This window comes from Jaculus jaculus, unplaced genomic scaffold, assembly GCF_020740685.1.
Source record: "Jaculus jaculus isolate mJacJac1 unplaced genomic scaffold, mJacJac1.mat.Y.cur mat_scaffold_35_1_3033546_arrow_ctg1, whole genome shotgun sequence".
In the NCBI taxonomy this organism is placed as follows: domain Eukaryota; kingdom Metazoa; phylum Chordata; class Mammalia; order Rodentia; family Dipodidae; genus Jaculus; species Jaculus jaculus.
This window is the reverse complement of record NW_025423491.1, coordinates 1514270-1535852: the sequence shown is the minus strand read 5'-3', so window position 1 is coordinate 1535852 and position 21583 is coordinate 1514270. Positions and strand designations below refer to the sequence as shown.

Below are 21583 nucleotides of genomic sequence, written 5' to 3'. Positions count from 1 at the left end.
AATAATCATTTTGTCCATGGGATTAAAAAAATTCAAAACTTACAGATAAGAGTCAGCACTATCACTTATTTCTTTGAAAACTTTTTTATGAATATCCAATCAAAACAAACGGGGAATCTCTCTTGAAATGTTATCTATGTGGATTCCAAGTAGACCATAGGACTGTATTCTATCTTGGAATGTCCTCAGAAGGCTCTGTCATTGAACAGGTTACAAAATATTAACCCCGGAGTCCTTTCTTTCCAATGGAAGAGGGAAAGACTGGCACAGAAAGAACTATTCAGATTTTGTTTTCTTTCCTTGTGGCTTAAAGTCTCCTCCACATTGTTTGCCTCCTTTGAAGCCTCCTCTGCCTCCAAAGTCTCCTCTGCCTCCACCATGGCTCTCAAAGCCACCTTATCCCTTAGGCTTGGCCCAGTCCAAGGGAACTTTGTTTACATCAATTTCACCATCTTCCATGGCCTCCTTGGCAGCTTTGGCATCTTCCTCACTGTTGAAGTCTGCAAAACCAAACCGTTTGGAGGGCACAGTTTCCTGATCCATGACTATTGTTGCATGAGCAGAGCCCTCAAATGATTATTTAAGGTCTCTTCAGTGGTCTTTTCAGACAGACTTTTCACAAACTGTGTCTTGGAAGGCTGACTTCTTGCATTAGGTGATCCTCTAGGTCCTTGTAACTCCAGCCTGATTGCTCTACCTTCAACTTTCAGTTTAGTACAGGAGTTTAAAGCTTCTTCAGCATCTTCAAATGAAGCAATTTCTCTAAGTGCATCCTTTTATATTTGCCATTAGGGTTCTGGGGCACTTTGATAAATGTTGCCTCAAATACTTCCTGAGGAGTTTCTACTGTTGCACTGTAGGAGAGATTACTTAAAACTAATGTTTTTTATTCACCACTCCAGGTGCTATTTTCTCAGCTCTCTCTTGCCTTTGACCTTTCTCTACAGTGTAGTGAAGGGAAGCAGATTACCCATCAATATCTGTCCCCTGCATTTCTTCCAAGATTTTCTCTGCATTTGCTTCTGTTTAAATTCAATATAAGCAATCCCTTTACTCTTCCATCCTGATTAATATGATTTAATGGCATCATCAAACATCTCTTTTAGTTAATCCTGAGTGATGCTGAAAAAAAGGTTTTTGGACAAAGTGTTTTTGCAGCTTGAACTTTCTTACTGTCTCTTCCTTTTGGTATCTATAGTTTAATTTCATTACCAAAGACCTTTAAACCTGTGAATTCCAAGGCTTTTTCTGTGTCTTCAGCAGATTAAAGATCTACATAACCAAAGTTCCCAGCAAGATCATTTTTAGCAAAATGTTTACTGATGACAACTTTTAATTCAGCAACAGATTTGTGAAGATTCAGTTTCAATAAAGAAGTTGAAATATGTGGTTGGTTTGGATCCTTCTACTTTCTGATTACCTTCCACTTTCTGTTTCTTGGCTTCAGGAGCTGGTTTGTGTTTGTGCATTTTCTTCTTTCTTTTTCGAGATGTTTCTTTAACAGGCTTTTCCTCCTCATCTTTTGCCTTCTAATCTTCTTCTTCCTCTTCCTTGTCATCTTCATTATCTTCATGCTCCTCCTCACCCACATTTTTGTTTGCTTTCACAGGAATAACTTTTTGCAGGAGCTTTCTTTCCTTTAGCTGGTATAATCTCCATAGCTTCTTTTCAGGATCATCTTCCTCTTCCTCCTCCTCATCTTCTTCATCCTTTGAGGCAGGGGCAGCAGCTGCTGCTTTCACCCCTGCTGGCTCAGATTTATTCTCTTAATCATGTTCCTCCTCCTCCTCTTCTTCCTCACTATCTTCTTCATCATCATCCTCATCATCACTGTCTTCCTTCTTGGCATGCTTGCCATTCTTTGCTCCCTCAGCTGGTGTGACAGGGGCTGCTACCAATGCTTTCACTTGTGAGGCTCCCTTCTTGTCAGGCGATGGGGCTGCCTTGGCTGGTGTAACTGCCTTCTTTGCTGGTGCAGCAGCTGCCTTTGTGCCTGGGGTGACAGCTGCTTTCCTGGAAGGTGTGGAAACTGCAACCTTTTTTGTTTGGGGAGCCACCACCTTCTTTGTTGGAGATGTGGCCTTTTTGGCTTTTTTTTCCTGAGGAATGACAACATGCTCTCCACTGCTGTCATCTTCTGGCATTTCTTCAACCTCACTGTCTTCTACTTCCTCTGAGGGAGGATGGATTTTCTTGGGACCAACTTGATTTTTATGGTCCTTGATGGCTTCACCATGAGGACTAATTATGACGACTCAGTGTGCGGCAAATGAGAAGCGATCAGCCCAGAGGGAGGCAGGTAGCTTCGATGGCGGCCATGGGTACAGAAGTCACAGGGAGTATGTGACTGATGGCCAGCTAGAGCTAGCATCTGAGGTGGAGCTGTCAGCCTTATTGTTATTTTATTTAATTGTATATATTTTCAGGGACAAGTCTTGCTATGTAGTTGGCATGCCTGGGATTGTGTTTCTACAGTTTCAGACTCCTAAGTGATTAGATTATAGGTGTTCACAATCATGACCAGATTTACCTTCAGAGTCTATCACAAGAAGACATTGTTGCCTCCTCACGAAAAAATAAAAATAATTGTGTGTGTGTGTGTGTGTGTGTGTGTGTGTGTGTGTGTACCACACTTAGCTTGTTCAGTCTTTGGGAAATTATTTTAATGCAAAGAGTTTGTTTTTTTTTTATTTTTATTTTATGTACTTATTTGAGAGAGAGATATAAAGAGACAGAGAGAGGAAAAGAGAGAGAATGGGCACACCAGGGCATCTAGCCATTGTAAACGAACTCCAGAGGCATGTGCCACCTTGTGCATCAGGCTTACATGGGTCATGGGAAATTCAAACTTGGGTCTTTTGGCTTTACACGCAAGCACTTTAATTGCTAAGCCATGTCTCCAGCCCTTAAAGCATTATTTTTGTTTTGTTTTGTTTTTGTTTTTTGAGGTAGGGTAACACTGTAGCCTAGGCTTACCTGGAATTCACTATGTAGTTTCAATGTGGCCTCAAACTGCAATCCTCCTACTTCTACCTCCTGAGTGCTGGGATTAAACACATGTGCCACCACACCTGGCTGTTTTTGTTTTTAATTTTAAAAGCTTGTCACTTTAATTCTCTCCTTTCAGAGTATATGTTCCTGTTTTTAAGACTGTTAATATATAAATATGTAAACATATGTATGTGTGTATGTATATATATAAAATTAGGGGCTCGAGAGAGGTCTCAGCAGTTAAGGTGCTTGCTAATAAAGCCTGATGACCTGGGCTCATTTCCCCAGTACCCATATAAAGCCAGAAGCACACATTGGCGTATGTGTCTGGAATTCTTTTGCAATGGCAAGAGAACCTGGCATGCCCATACCCTTCCCGTCCCTACCCATCTCTCTCTGCTTGCAAATAAATAAAGTATTTAAATATACACATATTCCATCATCTGGTGGAATATAATGAATATATTTGCTCTATTTAAACAAAAACTTCACTAACCTTTTACTCACCTTCATCTGATGAAACTGTAGCCCAACTATAATGGAATAAGAAGAATCTGCTAATATCTTATGTTTATGTGAAAATGGCTGTTTAATTCTCACTTTTTTTCAGAGTAGAGTGTTTCTAGAAGTTTTTGTTTTTTGTTTTTTGTTTTTTTTCTTTCAAAACAGAGTCTTACTCTAGCCTAGCCTGACCTGAAACTTGCTGTGTAGCTCAGGCTGGTCTTGAACACACGTTGATTTTCCTACCTCAGTCCTCCCGAGTGCTAGGACTAAAGGTGTACACCACCATGCCAGGCAAATATTTTTTTTCTTCATTGTGATTGAATTTCCTCCACATGTCTGAGAGAAAAGTTGACTGATGTTATTAAGTAACTTATATTAATAAGAAGCAGGGTGTTCCCACTAAGCTCTGAATATTCCAGGAGTAAGGTGCTGTATGTGAACTTCTTTGTGAATTGCTAATTTTCAAACATCAGGTGGTATGAAGTCATTTAGCCCCTTTACTGCAATGCTAACACAGCTACTTTGGAGTAATCTGGGAAGTAGGAAGAAAATATTCTTCAGGAACCTTGAGTATAGAACTATTTGAAATTCTTCCTTCAAATCAAAAGGGGAAAGAGATTGAGAAAGAGAGACACTTGATTCCTTGAATACCTTGAATCTTCAACCTTGATTTGGAAGATCCTTCTCTCCTCTGCCGTGCTGAGCATGTCCTGTCTATGGCAAGCTGCTAAGCCATTTCATTTGTAAATTGACAGAATTTCACACAGTGCTATAATTTTGCTAGACTAGTTATTCTCAAACTTTGACGAGTAGGAAGGTCAGTGTGTTGAACTTAAATTATATTCCATTCTTATTAGTAAGACAAAATGAAAACCTTGCAGAACAACCTGGCAAGTGAGGAGTGCAGTACCCATCACTCTATCCCAGCAAGAAGTTAAAAACTGAGCAAAACATCATGTTTTTTTTTTTTTTTTATGATCTGTCAAAGCAGTGAGATAACAAGAAAACAGCAGTCCATTAGCTAAGACCAGCAGGCTATTAAAGCACAGCTGGCCTAAGCAAAGGCCACCAGCAGAAGCCTCCTTAAAAATTCGGCCGGGCATGGTGGCGCACGCCTTTAATCCCAGCACTCGAGAGGCAGAGGTAGGAGGATCGCCGTGAGTTCAAGGCCACCCTGAGACTACAGAGTTAATTCCAGGTCAGCCTGGACCAGAGTGAGACACTACCTCGAAAAACCAAAAAAAAAAAAAAAAAATGAACCCATGCCAGGACAGAAAACTGCAGCATAACTGACACATTATTGGTGGATGAGTGTGAACAGGTGTGAGCTGACAACTCCAGAGGGGACCAGTCATGGTGTGCATATGCAGGACCAGGGTGCTTTGTAAGTCTTCATACAGGAGCTCTAAGAGGGCCTCACCATGACCATTGGAGAAACTTTCCTCTTGCTTGTGGTGACAGGTGAGAGGGTGGATGGACTGTCTGAGCTTCTGTTCTCAAAGTCCTATGGCTACAAAGCCTGACCTCCCCAGAGGAAGCATGATGCCCCACTCAGCACTGCGGCCATCCTGTCCCACTGGGGACGTTCACCATCTTGGTCACCCCAAACACTGTCACTCAGCTTTAAGCTACAAAACACTGTCCCTCCCCATAAACCTTCCCAAGACAGTCTAAATGCTTTCTTTTTTGCCAGAGTTCATTTTCCCTAGTCTATCTTGTACAAACACCACTAACATGTACAAGACCTGTTAAGAGGCAGAAAACAGCAGAAACTGAATAAGCATCAGAAAAAAAAATTCAGACATGGTATGAATGCTGAAATTATAATATTACGAATTGCAAAACAGTATTGAAAAGTTTAATGGAAAATGCAGACAACATGCAAGTTCATGCATGGAAATTTTAAGGAAAATACTAAAGAACAAAAAACAATTGATCAAATACTGAATGCCTTTGCTTGGCTTGTTAACAGGCTGCACACAGCCAACAAAGAATCTCTCAGCTTGAGGGCATAACACAAAATTCCAATCTCAAAAGCAAAGAGAAAGACTGAAGAAAATGTATTACCTGAAGGCTCTGTGCAGCTATATAATATGTGAGTTACAGGTAATGGGAATCCCATAAGTAGAGGAAAAAGAGAAAGTAAAAGAAAGAAAAAGAGCAACATTTGAGGTAATGATGACATAACAAATCTCCTCAATTAATGTCACTAAGCTATAGCTCCAGGAATATGAATAATGGCAAACTGTAAGTACTGAAACAATTAAAAAAATATTCTTAAACCAAAACCTGGACACATCATATTTGAACTTCAAAAAATTACAGATAGAGCAAAAGAAATATCAAAAGAATACAAGAGATGGGGCAGTGGGTGCCTTTCCTACAGAAGAACACAGGTGACTGTATTACGAATTTTCTTCAGAAGTCATGCAACCAAGAAAAGAATGGAATGATATTTCAAGTGTTGAGATACAAAAATTAACACAGAATTTTGTACCCTAAAATTATTCAAGTCAGGTATGGTGGTGCATGCCTTTAATGCCAGCATTTTGGAAGTAGAGTTAGGAGGACAGTCATGAGTTCAAGGCCACCCTGAGACTATATCATGAATTTCAAGTTAGCTCAGCCAAAAGCAAGACCCTACATCAAGAAAAAAAAATATTCAAAAGCAAATGTGAAATAAAGCCTTCCTTGGACAAATTATATTTTTTTCTTGTAGATGGACCCTGCCAGAATTGTTGTTAAAGGGAGGAAAATAAATATAGGTGAGAAACTCTGACCTATTTTAACAAATGAGTTACTCAGACAATAAATGAAGGGTACAATAAAATGATTTTCATATTCGTAACTGATCTGACAGGTAACAGTTTGTTCAAGATAATGTATTTGCTAATGTAATATTGTACATATGTGAAAAATAAATGACAGCAGTGATGCAAAGCATGGGAGGGATTAGGAATATTTTGTTACTATAGAGTAAAGAAGTGTTAGTGGAAAGTAGATTTGGAATAATCTTAACTGTACAGTGTGAACTCCACATAAACCCCCGAAGTAAAAATCCAACAAGACTTAATGATGGGGCCGACATGGTGGCGCAATGCCTTTCATCCCAGTGCTCAAACGGCTGAGCTAGGAGGATTACTGTGAGCTGCAGGCCAGCCCGAGACTGAATGCAGAGTAAATTCCAAGTCACCCTGGGCTAGAGTGATACCCTACCACAAGAAGAAAAGAGTAAATAGGAAAGTCACCTTAAGAGTCTTTTATAGGGGCTGGATTCATGGTTTAGCAATTAAAAGTTGTTTTCTTGCAAAACCCCATGGTCTGGATTTGATTCCCTAGTACCCACATAAAGCCATACGCACAAGAGGTTTGTAATGGCAGGAGGACCCTAGTGTGGTCATACTTACTCACTTTCTGTTTTTCTGTTTCTGTCTCTCAATTAAATTAAAAAAATCTTTTTAAAACTTTATTTTATGATTATATATATATATATATATATATATATATATATATATATATCCTGTTATACATATTGTATGATACATATTAAATACATGTTACTTGTTTTTCTCTAATGTGTTTGGGTTAGTGGAAAAGAATGAAATGTGTAATAATGAAGGTAAACCTTATATATTGATGTCTTCATTTAATTATATTTTGTACGTGCATTTAGTACAACTACAATGGCTCTCCTGTTAATATCCAACATTCAACTAAATAGACTCAGTTACTGGTTTGGTTGAAAATCATTTGCTTCCTGAACCCCTGTCGAATTTTTTCATTCTATTGAAATAAATGCTTTGTTAGCTTTCACATACAGTGAGCCTTCTCGTTACATGGTTTTGCATAAGATTTACTCATGAATAGGAATTAGGGGAAAGTAGTCAATGATATCCTCAAGATTATGTTGTATCTAATTATATATTGTTATCTTTTATGTAAACTAAAAAGATTGACATATAATATAAAAAAAGAGTTATGCTCGGCATGGTGGCGCATGCCTTTAATCCCAGCACTCGGGAGGCAGAGGTAGGAGGATCGCCGTGAGTTCAAGGCCACCCTGAGACTACAGGGTTAATTCCAGGTCAGCCTGGACCAGAGTGAGACCCTACCTCGAAAAACCAAAAAAAAAAAAAAGAGTTATGACAAGAGACCAAATGGAGAAATTGGAATACTAATTAATATTGTAGTGTTTTAGAATATAGACTATTCATCAAGCATCTCCTTGGAAAAGCACCTGTCACACAGACCAGCAGTGGTCACAAGGCAGAGGCAGTCTACCTTATGGAAACTACTGTGCTAGGCAGATATGCAGAAAAATCTACTATTTAAATCATGTGTAACTCTATATCCCCCCTTCTCAGGTTCCTTTAACAGACTTGATTTTGGCACAAGCATAAGTAAATGAATGATCAAAACAGGCTGGAGACAGTCTTACATGTAGCTGGTAGATTTATTTGGAGAATACTTTTTCAATTTTTGTTTTAATACTTCAGAATGTCATCATATATAACTGTAAACAACCCTGTTTATTGAGTTCACAACTAGATTATTATTTCAGTAACTACAGAATTCTAGTTCTTTGTTAGATAAAAAGAAAAACTATTTGATGAGGTTGTTATATGTGAGCTAAAACGATTAAATCTAACTAGTCATTTCCAACAACATAAAAGTCTTTACATTGTGTTAGAATGAACTTAGTCATCGGATACATCCTATATAACAAATTTATACATTTAAATTTTGGAAATTTAAGATTATGTTCAAGTTTGAGACAATGAGACCTCACAGTTACACAATGTTTAAAGAGTATAGTTTTGCCTTAACATATGTGAAAAAACAAAATCTAATTAATAACAGTTGGGGACTTAATGTATTGGAACACAAACCTTAGCATCCTACTGTGGATGTTGAACTAAGGGATGAGGTTTGATTTTTTTTTTTTGAGATGTTTTATTATGAACTAAAAAGTTTGCTGATTTAGAATTTTAGAACTTTTTATCATCTGAATTTCCATATTTAAATATGTACTATAGGATCTTACAAAATAATAAAAAGTTTTAAAAGTCAGTAATGTTAGCCAAGCATGGTGGTGCATGCCTTTAATCCCTGCACTTCGGGAGGCAGAGGTAGGAGGTTCATTGTGAGTTCAAGGCCAGCTTGAGACTAAATAGTGAATTCCAGATCAGCCTGGCCTAGAGGAAGATCCTACCTCGAAAAATAAATAAATGAAAATTCAATGATGTCCAATTCCTACCATTAAGCTTTTATATAAAATACAAACATGTTGCACATTCTAAAGTGTACTTAAAGTTTTCAATGCACACTTACAGTTGATACACCAATAAAATCTTCAGAGGTATTGACGATTACATAGTTAAAAATTTAACTCCTTCCTCATAGTTCTGTACATGTACTTAACGCATCCTTAAACTAATTAAGATGGGGCTGGGAGTATCAATCAGCGGAAAAATACATGCATGGATCCTATGTTCGGTTCCTAGCAGTGAGAAAAAAAAAACAGATTTTTTTAAAAATTGCTTTCTCTGAATATAAATGTTGTGACTATTGTGAACCAATGGATTAGATACATAAATGGATAGGTAGACAGACAGACATTATGTGGAATCTGCCTACAGTATTATAGACTGATAAATCCTGTGATACCTCCTCCAGCCAGGCCACTCAGGAAAATTGGGTTCTATTACTAAATCTGAGTCCAAAGGCCTGAGAACAAGGGAATCCAGTGGCATAAATTCCAGTGTGAGGCTGGAGACTGTTGTAGCGCTGCCATCAGGCTAAGCAGGGGAGCGTCTCCCTCAGCCACTCGTGATAGGGAGAGTAAGCCTGCTTCCTGAGACAACGGGATCCTGTGCAGTCTTACCTACAGACTACCCAATGCATCATCATCATCATCATCATCATCATCATAATCATACTCATAAGGCATAATCCCAGCATCCTGTCCATCCCGTGGCACAGTCCAGCTAAGACATCAACCCATCACAGACTCCCAAAAATATATCCTGCCATATCAAACCATAAATAGTTGAATTTTTATACAAATAGAAATAAAAATTTAAGTCTTGTGAACTCTTCATGCCTTGTTCCTTTTTCTTTTGCATAGTGTATGGAGAGAGAGAGAGAGAAGTATGATATATTCATATATGTGTGCTGATGCAGCACCCCATGGGCATACCTTCAGAGGCCACCTGAGAACATCAGTATCCCTCTCCATTGTTCATCCACCTGCTTTTATTCTTGAAATAGAGTGGCTTCCTAATTTCATACCTTATTAGCTTTCTTCAGGGAATCCTAGATATCTGCTCCCCACAGGACCAGGGATACAAAAGTGTGTGGCCATGCCCATCTGTCAATGTGGGTGCTGAAGGAATCAAACTGGGGCACTGTCAGGCCCCTTTGGGCACTCATTCTTCACAGGAACCACTCTCACACACTGACCAATCTCTTCAGCCCTCTACTGTAGTCTTCTGAAAGTTGCATAATAGGGTTCCGTTTAAATTCTTTTAAATACATGCTTTTTTCTTTGATAATTCCATGTAAGAAACATCTCAGTCCACATAATTGAGGAATTTCATAAAATAAAAGATAAGCTCCCTAGAGGAAGAGGGAGTAGAATGATTGTAAGAGCCACAGAATGGGTAGAAATGCCCTGAGGCAGGTTCCCCCCACTACCCCATAGGGACTGACTAAGGTCTTTCATGACCCCACAGTGACCATCAAAACCCTAGTGAGGAGGGCCCCAGGGTAACAGGAACATGGGGTGAGGGGAAAAGAGTATATAACCTATTTTATAAAATAAAATTCCTACTATATACCTAATATACATACACACATACATATATATATATATATATATATATATATATATATATATATATATATATATATATATACTCTTTCATCAAGAACTTTCCAGTTTAATTGCAAAAATAGAATGTCTTGTTGATGTTAATGTATTTTATATAGTTTGTTAAAAGATGATGATGACACATGTATGAACCTTTTAATTATATCTGCTTTGAATTAAATTCAGAAGTTGTAAATTGGATTATTTAGGAAAAAATAAATTTTTCATCACTACTTTCCCTTCTTACATTTTTTTATTAATTAGTTTTGTATTCAGCAAATACAGTCAGTTTGGTACCATTATTAGGCTCATCTGTGACCTACCCCCTCCCCATTGGCCCTTCCCTGTTGAGGTATATGTGTTGAGCATTGTGGAGTTAGTGCACAGTTATGGGTAAGATAAGAACTTTCCAGATTAATTGAAAAAATAGAATGTCTTGTGGACATTAATTTATTTTATATAGTTTTTAAAAGATGCTGATGACACATGTATGAACCTTTTAATTATATCTACTTTGAATTAAATTCAGAAGTGGTGAAATAGGATTATTTAGGAAAAAATAAGTTTTTCATCACTACTCTCCCTTCTTTTTTTTTAAAGAAAGATAGATTATTGCTCCCAGCACCTCCTTTGCTGCACTAAATTTCAGAAGCAGAAGAACATGCAGAAAAGACCAAAGAAGGCACAGGGAAAAGTTGATCATGGAAAAGCCTAGGAGAGATGAACCTTTGGGAGAATTCAATGCTTCTGATATTTTAACCTCTGATTTCTAGCCTTCAAAACTATGACATAATAAATGTCAGTTGTGTATAAAGAATGAAAAAAGAGGGACTTCCGGTTAAGATGGCGGCGTAGGTACCACGCCAAAGCAGCCTAGGGGGGAAAAAGACCAAAAAAACTCAGCAAAATACACACTTTTACTAAAAAGTGAGGTGTATAGGAAATTGAGGCGGCAGCGGAGAAGTAGAAGAGTTATAGAGCATCCAGAGCCTGCACAGGCGGGAAAAGCGGCTCCGCAAGCTCGGCCAACCGCCGCAGCCGCGGCACAGCAGAAAGCCGCCAGACTCAGCTCGAGCCGCAGGAAAAGCCAGGTGCGGGACTTTCCCCTCACACCGCGCTCTCCGCAACTCGGGAAACGTGAGGGGAGAGTGGCAGCGAGCAGCGGAGGAACAAACTGCGAGGTAGAAGAACACGTGGAACAGCAAGACAACCAGAGAAGCCGCGGCTCCCTCCCCTCCCCCACCGCCTGAACCCAGCTCCAGCGAACAGAGCAGCGGCCCGGGACCCAGCCACGCCAACTTGGGCTGAAAACGGGACCCAAGCAGGAGCAGAGTTCGGGAGCAACATCAGCAGCCCCAGCACCGGTACCAGCGGCCCCAGCAGCAGCGGACCCATGAGCGGCAGCGGCGGCAGATCCCGCAGCAGCAGCTTCGGGGGGAGCAGCGGCAGTGGACACGGCAGCGGCAGCTTCAGCAGCGGTGGTGGTTCCAGCGGTGGCAGCTACGGCAGCAGCAGAGGCAGCAGCAGCGGCTCGGTTTGCCCCGTAGGAAAAGCAAGTGCCCAGCTCCAGAAATCAGAACAGCAGCCTGACGACCCAGGCAGCAACTTGACTGTGAGACCAAAATCACACAAGGTAACTGGGATTGCACCAGGGAAGGGTCTCACTTGGTCACAAGCTGACTTGGATCCCTCAACAGACCAGAAATCTAAACCTCTTTGTTGATAGAGGATCTGGTCATTATAATAACTACTCTTGCATACATACTCGGGGCTGTTTTTGATTGAATGTGTACAGTGTTTAGTTAAATTTTAGAATCTACCTGTATTTTATTCCACTCAGCCTGCTTGAATACTCCTATAGCAGGGAAACTCAACCCCTAAGAACATCTTTGTAGATACTCTGAGAGTCTTAAGAGCCACACCTAATACCTTAAGGTCCTACCCTAAAAATATATTACATCAAATCAATTGATACAGCTAAGAATACACAGCTAGCTAGAAAATCCAAGCATTAACTTAATCCAAGATGCAAAAATATATATATTATAACACAAGAAACACTAAAAAGCAAGACGATATAAATCCACCTAAAAGTATTAATGCATCAGAAATGTCCTCCAGTGAGAAAGAGTTAGAGGAAATGCCTGAGAAAGAGTTCAAAAGAATAATTATAAATATGTTCAAAGAGGTCAAAGAACACATGAAAACAATCAAAGAAGAAATGAAAGAGGAAATCAAAGGAATCAAAGAAGAGGCAGGACACCAATTTAATGAAATTAAGAAGGCAATACAAGACATAAATAGAGAAATAGAAATAATAAAGAAAAACCAGTCAGAATTACTAGCAATGAAGAACACAGTTAATGAAATAAAAAACTGTAGAAAATCTCACCAGTAAGATGGATGAGGGAGAGACAGAATATCTAAGCTAGAAGACCAGGTGGCAGACTTAATGCAGTCCAACAAAGAGAAAGACAAACTTATAGAAAAGTATGAGTGGGAATTTCAAGATATTCGGGACACTGTGAAAAGGTCCAATATAAGAATTCAGGGCATTGTAGAAGGAGAAGAACTCCACTCCAGAGGCATAGTAGGCATCTTCAACAAAATCAGAGAAGAAAATTTCCCCCAAATTGGGAAAGAGGTGCCAATGAAGATACAAGAAGCCTTTAGAACCCCAGCCAGACAAATCGCAGAAAGAACCTCTCCTTGCCATATTATAATCAAACTTCGAAACACACACACCAAAGAAAAAATATTCAAAGCAGTTAGAGAGAAAAATCAAGTCACCTACAAAAGCAAGCCCATCAGGATTACAGCAGATTATTCAACACAAACTTTTAAAGCCAGAAGGGCTTGGAGTGATATATTCCAAGTTCTGAAAGATAACAACTGTCAACCAAGGTTACTTTATCCTGCAAAGTTATCCATTCAAATAGATGGAGAAATAAAGACATTCCATGACAAAAGCAGGTTAAAGGAGTATTTGAAGACAAAACCAGCTCTACAGAAAATACTTGATAGAATCCTCCATGCTGAACAAAAGGAAAAGCACACATATAAGGAACCTAGAAAAAACAAGCTATACTCAAATACCAGTTAACAGAAGAGAGCACAGGTAGAACCAGTAACACACACACACACACACAAAAAATGGCAAACATAAATACACACCTTTCAATAATATCTCTTAATATCAAGGGTCTCAATGCCCCAATGAAAAGACATAGATTTGCAGACTGGGTTAAAAAGCAGGATCCAACAATTTGTTGTCTCCAAGAAACTCACCTTTCTACAAAGGATAGATATTATCTTAGGGTGAAAGGTTGGAAGACGGTGTTTCAAGCAAATGGGCCTAGAAAACAAGCAGGGGTTGCTATCCTAATATCAGACAGGGTAGACTTTAGTCCAACGTTAGTCAAGAAAGATAAGGAAGGTCACTTTATATTGATTAAGGGCACACCTCAACAGGAGGACATTACAATCCTAAACATATATGCACCTAACATGGGGGCTCCCAAATTCGTCAAACAAACACTATTAGAACTAAGGTAACAGATAACACCAAACACAGTGGTGGTGGGTGACTTTAACACCCCACTCTCATCAATTGACAGGTCATCCAGGGAAAGAATAAACAGAGAGGCATCTGGACTAAATGAGGTCATAGAAGGAATGGACCTAACAGATATATACAGGACATTTCATCCAAAGGCTGCAGAATATACATTCTTTTCAGCAGCACATGGAACATGCTCTAAAATAGACCATATATTAGGACACAAAGCAAATCTTAACAAATTCAGGAAAATTGAAATAATTCCTTGCATTCTATCTGACCACAATGGAATTAAACTACAAATCAGTAGCAAGAAAGGCTATAGAGCATACACAAAATCATGAGACTAAACAATACATTACTAAATGATGAGTGGGTCAATGACGAAATCAAAAAGGAAATCAAAAAATTTATAGAGTCAAATGATAATGAGAACACAACATACCAAAATCTCTGGGACACAATGAAGGCAGTTCTAAGAGGTAAATTTATAGCCTTAAGTGCCTATATTAAGAAATTAGAAAGGTCGCAAGTAAACAACCTAATGCTTCGCCTTAAAGCCTCAGAAAAAGAAGAACAAGGCAAACCAAAAATCAGTAGACGGGAAGAAATAATAACGATTAGGGCAGAAATTAATGAAATAGAAACAAAAAGAACAACCCAAAGAATTAATGAAACAAAGAGTTGGCTCTTTGAAAGGATAAACAAGATTGATAAACCCTTAGCAAATCTGACCAAAAGAAAGAGAGAAGAGACACAAATTAATAAAATCAGAGATGAAAAAGGTAACATCACAACAGATTCCAGAGAAATTCAAAAAATCATAGGGACATACTATAAAAGCATATACTCCACAAAGTATGAAAATCTGAAAGAAATGGATGATTTCCTTGATCTATATGGCCTACCTAAATTAAATCAAAATGAGATTAATCACTTAAATAGACCTATAACAAACATGGAGATCCGAACAGTTATCAATAATCTCCCAACTAAATAGAGCCCAGGCCCGGATGGATTCACTGCTGAATTTTACCAGACATTTAAGGAAGAGCTAACACCATTGCTTCTTAAGCTTTTCCAGGAAATAGAAAAAGAAGGAATTCTACCAAACTCCTTCTATGAGGCCAGCATCACCCTGATACCAAAACCAGGCAAAGATAGAACAAAAAAAGAAAATTACAGACCAATCTCCCTCATGAACATAGATGCAAAAATTCTCAACAAAATATTGGCAAACATAATACAAGAGTATATCAAAACGATCATTCACCCTGACCAAGTAGGCTTTATCCCAGAGATGCAGGGATGGTTCAACATACGCAAATCTATAAATGTAATACATTACATAAACGGGTTGAAGGACAAAAATCACATGATCATCTCATTAGATGCAGAGAGAGCATTTGACAAAATCCAACATCCCTTCATGATAAAAGTCCTACAGAGACTGGGAATAGAAGGAACATATCTCAATATAATAAAGGCTATTTATGACAAGCCTACAGCCAACATATTACTAAATGGGGAAAAACTGGAAGCTTTTCCACTAAAATCAGGAACAAGACAAGGGTGTCCACTGTCCCACTTCTATTTAATATAGTTTTGGAAGTCTTAGCCATAGCAATAAGGCAAGAGACACACATAAAAGGGATACAAATTGGAAAGGAAGAAATCAAGTTATCATTATTTGCAGATGACATGATTCTATACATAAAGGTCCCTAAAGACTCTACTAGCAAGCTGTTAGAGCTGATCAAAACCTACAGCAATGTAGCAGGATACAAAATAAATACACAGAAATCAGTAGCCTTCATATATGCTAACAACAAACACACAGAGGATGAAATCAGAGAATCACTCCCATTCACAATTGCATCAAAAAAAAAAAAAAAAAAATACCTTGGAATAAACCTAACCAAGGAAGTAAAGAATCTATACAATGAGAACTTTAAAACACTCAAGCGAGAAATTGCAGAAGACACTAGAAAGTGGAGAAACATCCCTTGTTCCTGGATTGGAAGAATCAATATCGTGAAAATGGCAATCTTACCTAAAGCAATCTACACATTTAATGCAATCCCTATCAAAATTCCAAAGGCTTTCTTCATGGAAATAGAAAAAACAATCCAAAAATTCATTTGGAATCACAAAGAACTTCGAATATCTAAAATAATACTGAGCAACAAAAAAGAGGCTGGTGGTATCACCATACCTGATTTTAACCTATACTACAGAGCCATAGTAACAAAAACAGCATGGTACTGGCACAAAAACAGACATGTAGATCAGTGGAACAGAATAGAGGACCCAGATGTAAGCCCAAGTAGCTATAGCCACCTGATATTCGATAAAAATGCCAAAAATACTCATTGGAGAAGAGACAGCCTCTTCAGCAAATGGTGTTTTGAAAACTGGATAAATATCTGCAGAAGGATGAAAATAGATTCTTCTCTCTCGCCATGCACAAGAATTAAGTCCAAATGGATTAAAGACCTTAACATCAGACCGGAAACTTTGAAACTGCTAGAGGAAAAAGTAGGGGAAACCCTTCAACATATTGGTCTTGGCAAAGACTTTGTGAATACAACCCCAATTGCTCAGGCAATAAAACCACAGATTAACCACTGGGACCTAGTGAAATTACAAAGATTTTGCACCGCAAAGGACACAGTGAAAAAAGCAAAGAGCAAGCTACAGAATGGGAAAAAATCTTCGCCAGCTATATATCTGATAGAGGATTAATATCTAGGATATACAAAGAACTCAAAAAGTTAAATAATAAGGAATCAAACAAGCCAATCAAAAAATGGGCTATGGAGCTAAATAGAGAGTTCTCAAAGGAAGAAATATGAATGGCATATAAGCATCTAAAAAAAATGTTCTACGTCACTAGTCATCAGGGAAATGCAGATTAAAACTACATTGAGATTCCATCTCACTCCTGTCAGATTGGCCACCATCATGAAAACAAATGATCATAAATGTTGGCGGGGATGTGGAAAAAAAGGAACCCTTCTGCACTGCTGGTGGGAATGCAATCTGGTCCAGCCATTGTGGAAAACAGTGTGGAGGTTCCTAAAACAGCTAGAGATTGATCTACCATATGACCCAGCTATAGCGCTCCTAGGCATATATCCAAAGGACTCATCTCATTTCCTTAGAAGTACATGCTCAACCATGTCTATTGCTGCTCAATTTATAATAGCTGGGAAATGGAACCAGCCTAGATGTCCCTCAACAGATGAGTGGATAATGAAGATGTGGCACATTTATACAATGGAGTTCTACTCAGCAATAAAGAAAAATGAAGTTATGAAATTTGCAGAAAAATGGATGGACCTGGAAAGTATTATACTAAGTCAGGTAACCCAGGCCCAGAAAGCCAAGCGCCACATGTTCTCTCTCATATGTGGATCCTAGCTACAGATGACTGGGCTTCTGCGTGAGAATGAAAATACTTAGTAGCAGAGGCCAGTAAGTTGAAAAGGAGACATAAAGGGTGGAGAAAGGAAGGGAGGAGGATACTTAATAGGTTGATATTGTATATATGTAATTACAATGATTGTAATGGGGAGGTAATATGATGGAGAATGGAATTTCAAATGGTAAATTGTGGGGGTGGGGACGGAGGGAATTACCATGGGATATATTTTATAATCATGGAAAATGTTAATAAAAATTAAAAAAAAAAAAGAAATATGGGAAGAAAAAAAAAGAATGAAAAAAGAGTAAATAAAACTGAGGAACATTATAAGGCACTAATAAAGCTAACTTAGAATAAAGATAAAAGAGCCCTTGGAGCCATGCATGCTGGCACATGCCTTTCATCACAGCACTTAGGATGTGGAGGTAGGACTGCTGTGAGTTCTAGGCCAACCTGAGACTACAAAGTGAATAGAATGAATTCCACATCACTTGAGACTCAAAAAAAAAAAAAAAAAGGCTCAATGCAAAGGTTGTTGAGAATATATATTTTGCCTTCAAATCAGATGACCCTGTTTTGAATCCTCAGTGTCCAAATAATGCCTGATACAGAAAATGGCACCATCTTATGGAGTTTATTTGGAGGACAAGGAGACCTATGCTACTCACTCTGGTTATAACGGCTAACTTCCAAAGATCAAATGACATCAAATGATGCCAAGGGTGTGAGGAAAGAGGAGCCCTTATTCATTACTGGTGGGAGTGAAAACTTGTATACACATGATGGAAATAACTTTGGAGGTCTCTCTATACCTGAATATAAATCTGGCGTGGCGACATGGCCGAGGGCAGGCCAGAGGGAGCCTCAGGCAGCCGCACCTGTCCCGACAGGACCTGTGCACGCTGGACGTGAGCCAGCTGACACCGCCATCTGGCGAAGTGACCAGCTGGCAGGCCACCATCAACGTTGGCACCATCGGGCACGCGGCGCACGGCAAGTCCACGGCAGTGAAGGCCCTTTCGGGCGTGCACACAGTGCGCTTCACGACCGAGCTGGAGAGGAGCATCGCCACCAAGCTGGGCCACGCCAACGCCCAGATCTGCCAGCTGCGCACCTGCCTGCCCGCGGCTGGGCCGCCGCTCCCCACCGAGCCCCCGCCGACATCCCTGGCACCGAGGCAACTTCCAGCCAGTGCGGCACGTGTCCTTCGTGGGCTGCCCCGGCTACGACATCCTCATGGCCACCACGCTGAACGGGGCAGCCGTGATGGACGCGGCCCTCTGCCTCATCGCGGGCAACGAGTGGGGCCCGCAGCCGCAGACCTCGGAGCACCTGGCGGCCTTCGAGATCGTGAAGCTCAAGCACATCCTGATCCTGCAGAACAAGATCGACCCGGTGAGAGAGAGCCAGGCCCGTGTGCAGTACGAGCAGATCCTGGCCTTCGTGCGAGGCACGGCGGCAGAGGGGGCCCCGGTCTTCCCCATCTCGGCCCAGTGAAGTACAGCACGGAAGGGGTCTGCTAGTACACAGTCAAGAAGATCCCCGTGCCCCCGGGGACTTCACGTCGGAGGCGGCTCGTCGTCATCCGCTGGTTCGACGTCAACCAGCCCTGCCGCGAAGTGCAGCATCCTGCGAGGGGTGCTGAAGATGGGCCAGGAGATCGGGTGAGGCCCGGCATTGTCTCCAAAGACAGCCGAGGGAAGCTGCGCTGCCGGCCCATCTTCTCCAAAACCGTGTGGCTGTTCGCCGAGCACAAGGACCTGCAGAACGCGGCCCCGCAGGCCTGATCGGCGTGGGAACGAAGATCGACCCCACCCTGTGCCCGCCGACCGCATGGTGGGACAGGTGCCGGGCGCCGTGGGAGCTCTGCCCGAGATAGTCACCGAGCTGGAAATCTCCTTCCTGCTGAGGCGGCTGCAGGGCGTGCTCACCGAAGGAGACACGAAAGCGGCCGAGGTCCAGAAGCTGTCCAAGAACGAAGTGCTCATGGTCAACATCGGCTCCCTGTCCACCGGAGGGAGGGTCAGCGCCGTCAAAGCTGACCTGGGCAAAATCGTTCTGACCGCCCCGTGTGCACAGAAGTCGGAGAGAAAATTGCCCGCAGCCGAAGAGTTGAGAAGCACTGGGGTTTAATTGGTTGGGGTCAGATAAGAAGAGGGGTGACAATCAAACCAACTGTAGAAGATGACTGAAGAGTACCGGTTGAAAAATAAATTTGGAGGAGTTGGGAGTTTAACAGACTAGAGGTGAGCCTTTGGACCTAGAGCCAGTTCATACGGCTGAGTTGGGTTCCTGAAGGAATAGCATCTGATGAAGTCACTCGTTCTCACAGTTCCTGCCCATGCCCTGCAAGCTGAATGAGAGATGGGTCAGTAGAGACGGGCTCTGCAGCTGGAAGTCTTTCATTTTGGGAGTTGTCTTGCCATTTTTGCGGGCATCAGTATCACTGTCTGCAGCAGCATCTATGGCATTTTGCCGCTTGTGACGAAATGGAAAAATGAATGTCTTGGGATTCATGGACCCTAAGGTTGCTGCCCTGTTGACCTGCAGATGGTCTGTATTGCAAAGCCTCATTCATCTTTACTTGCCTGGTTGCACCTTTAGACAATTTGTGTCATCTTGAGATCCTTTGCGGTTTTATGTTATACCAACAGAAAGTTACAGTCACTTTTGACCCATTTGTTTAACAAGGAAATTTAGATTTTCTAGTGTATGTATGCTCCATGATTTTATCAACAATTTGGGAAGACTTAATGAGGAGACAGGCACTTAAGGGTCTCCATTATGACTATATGAGAATGAAGAGTGCTACTTCTGTTTTGGAGCTCCCTTGAGAAACTTTATGACTTAAAAAATATGTTTCATTTGGTTTATAAGAATGTAAGTTTTGGTTCCCTATCAGGTGTATCTTTTCTGCTAATATTCAAAGTTACTTGGAGAATTGTTACTCTGCCAGTCATGGTTGGAATACAGACAGTGAAAGAAAAAATAGCTGAAATTACTTGGGACTAAAGAAAAAATAAAATAAATAGGTTTAAAAACACACATAAAAAATAAATCTAAATCTGTAGTCAGATCCAGATATTCCAATCCTGGGAAAGTATCCTAAGGACTCCTAACTTTAGAGACACTTTCACAGTCGAGTTTTAGCTTTTCTTTTCATCATTATCAGGGCACAGAATCACCCCATACTTAAATCAACTAATTAATGGATAATGAAGATATGATACATATACATACTGAAAAAATGAACTAATGAAAGAGAGCCTGGGAAATGACTTAAAGGTTACAAAGCCTGCTGGACTGTGATTGATTCTACAATACCTAGATCAAGCCAGATGTGCATGTGTCTGGAGTTTGTTTTCTGTAGCAAGAGGATCTGATCTACACATACTTTATCTATCTATCTATCTATCTATCTATCTATCTATCTATCTATCGTCTATTATCATTTATCTATGTCCAAATAAGTAATTTTTTTCAAAAAAGAAATTTACATGAAAATGTATGAACTTTGAGAAAAAATCATAGTAAGGCAGGTTTCACAGCATAAGCTCAGACATACAAATGCATGTTCTCTCTCATATGCAGATCCTAAAATGGAATAAATGGAATAGTTTGATGTGTTTGTACGTGGCAGCAAGCATCAGTAATATTTGTAGGGAAGCTAGACTGAGGTTTGGAGTGAGGGAAACCAAGGTAGTATGAGAGGAGGGGATAGCTGATAGTCAAGTGGAAGTTCAGATTACAGCGGTGGAAAGGTACTGGGGAGAAAATGGGCACAGTGAAGGTTGGAGAAGAGATATGAACCCAATTATGTCATGAATCAGTATGATAGAATCCTTCATCTCACCTACCTAATTAAAAGGTGAAACTGGTTGCTGGAGAGATGGCTTAGTGGCTAAGGTGCTTGCTTGCAAAACCAAAGGATACAGGTTCAATTCCCCAGAACCCACATAAGCCAGATGCACAAGGTGCTGCAAGTGCCCGGGGTGCAAGTGTCTGGAGTTTGTATCCAGTGGCTGTATGCACAGGTGCACCCCTTATATCTCTCTCCTTTTCTTTCCCTCTTTCTGACTCTTTCTCTCCCAAATAAATAAATTAAAGTTATTTTGAAAACAAAATTTTTTTTCAATAAGAGAAGAGGGACTACTTTGGGCAGAAGGACTATTTATGAGTGGAGAAAACTTCAACCTAAAACCATAGACTGTTGCTGGTAAATCTGAATGCT

The 21583-nt window shown here is 40.2% G+C and overlaps 2 pseudogenes; one reads left to right on the top strand and one right to left on the bottom strand.

Moving 5' to 3' along the window:
* Positions 1 to 276: 276 nt before the first annotated feature.
* On the bottom strand, positions 277 to 9445 carry LOC123457302 (annotated as a pseudogene).
* Positions 9446 to 18134: 8689 nt separating this feature from the next.
* On the top strand, positions 18135 to 19544 carry LOC123457301 (annotated as a pseudogene).
* The last annotated feature ends 2039 nt before the right edge of the window (positions 19545 to 21583 follow it).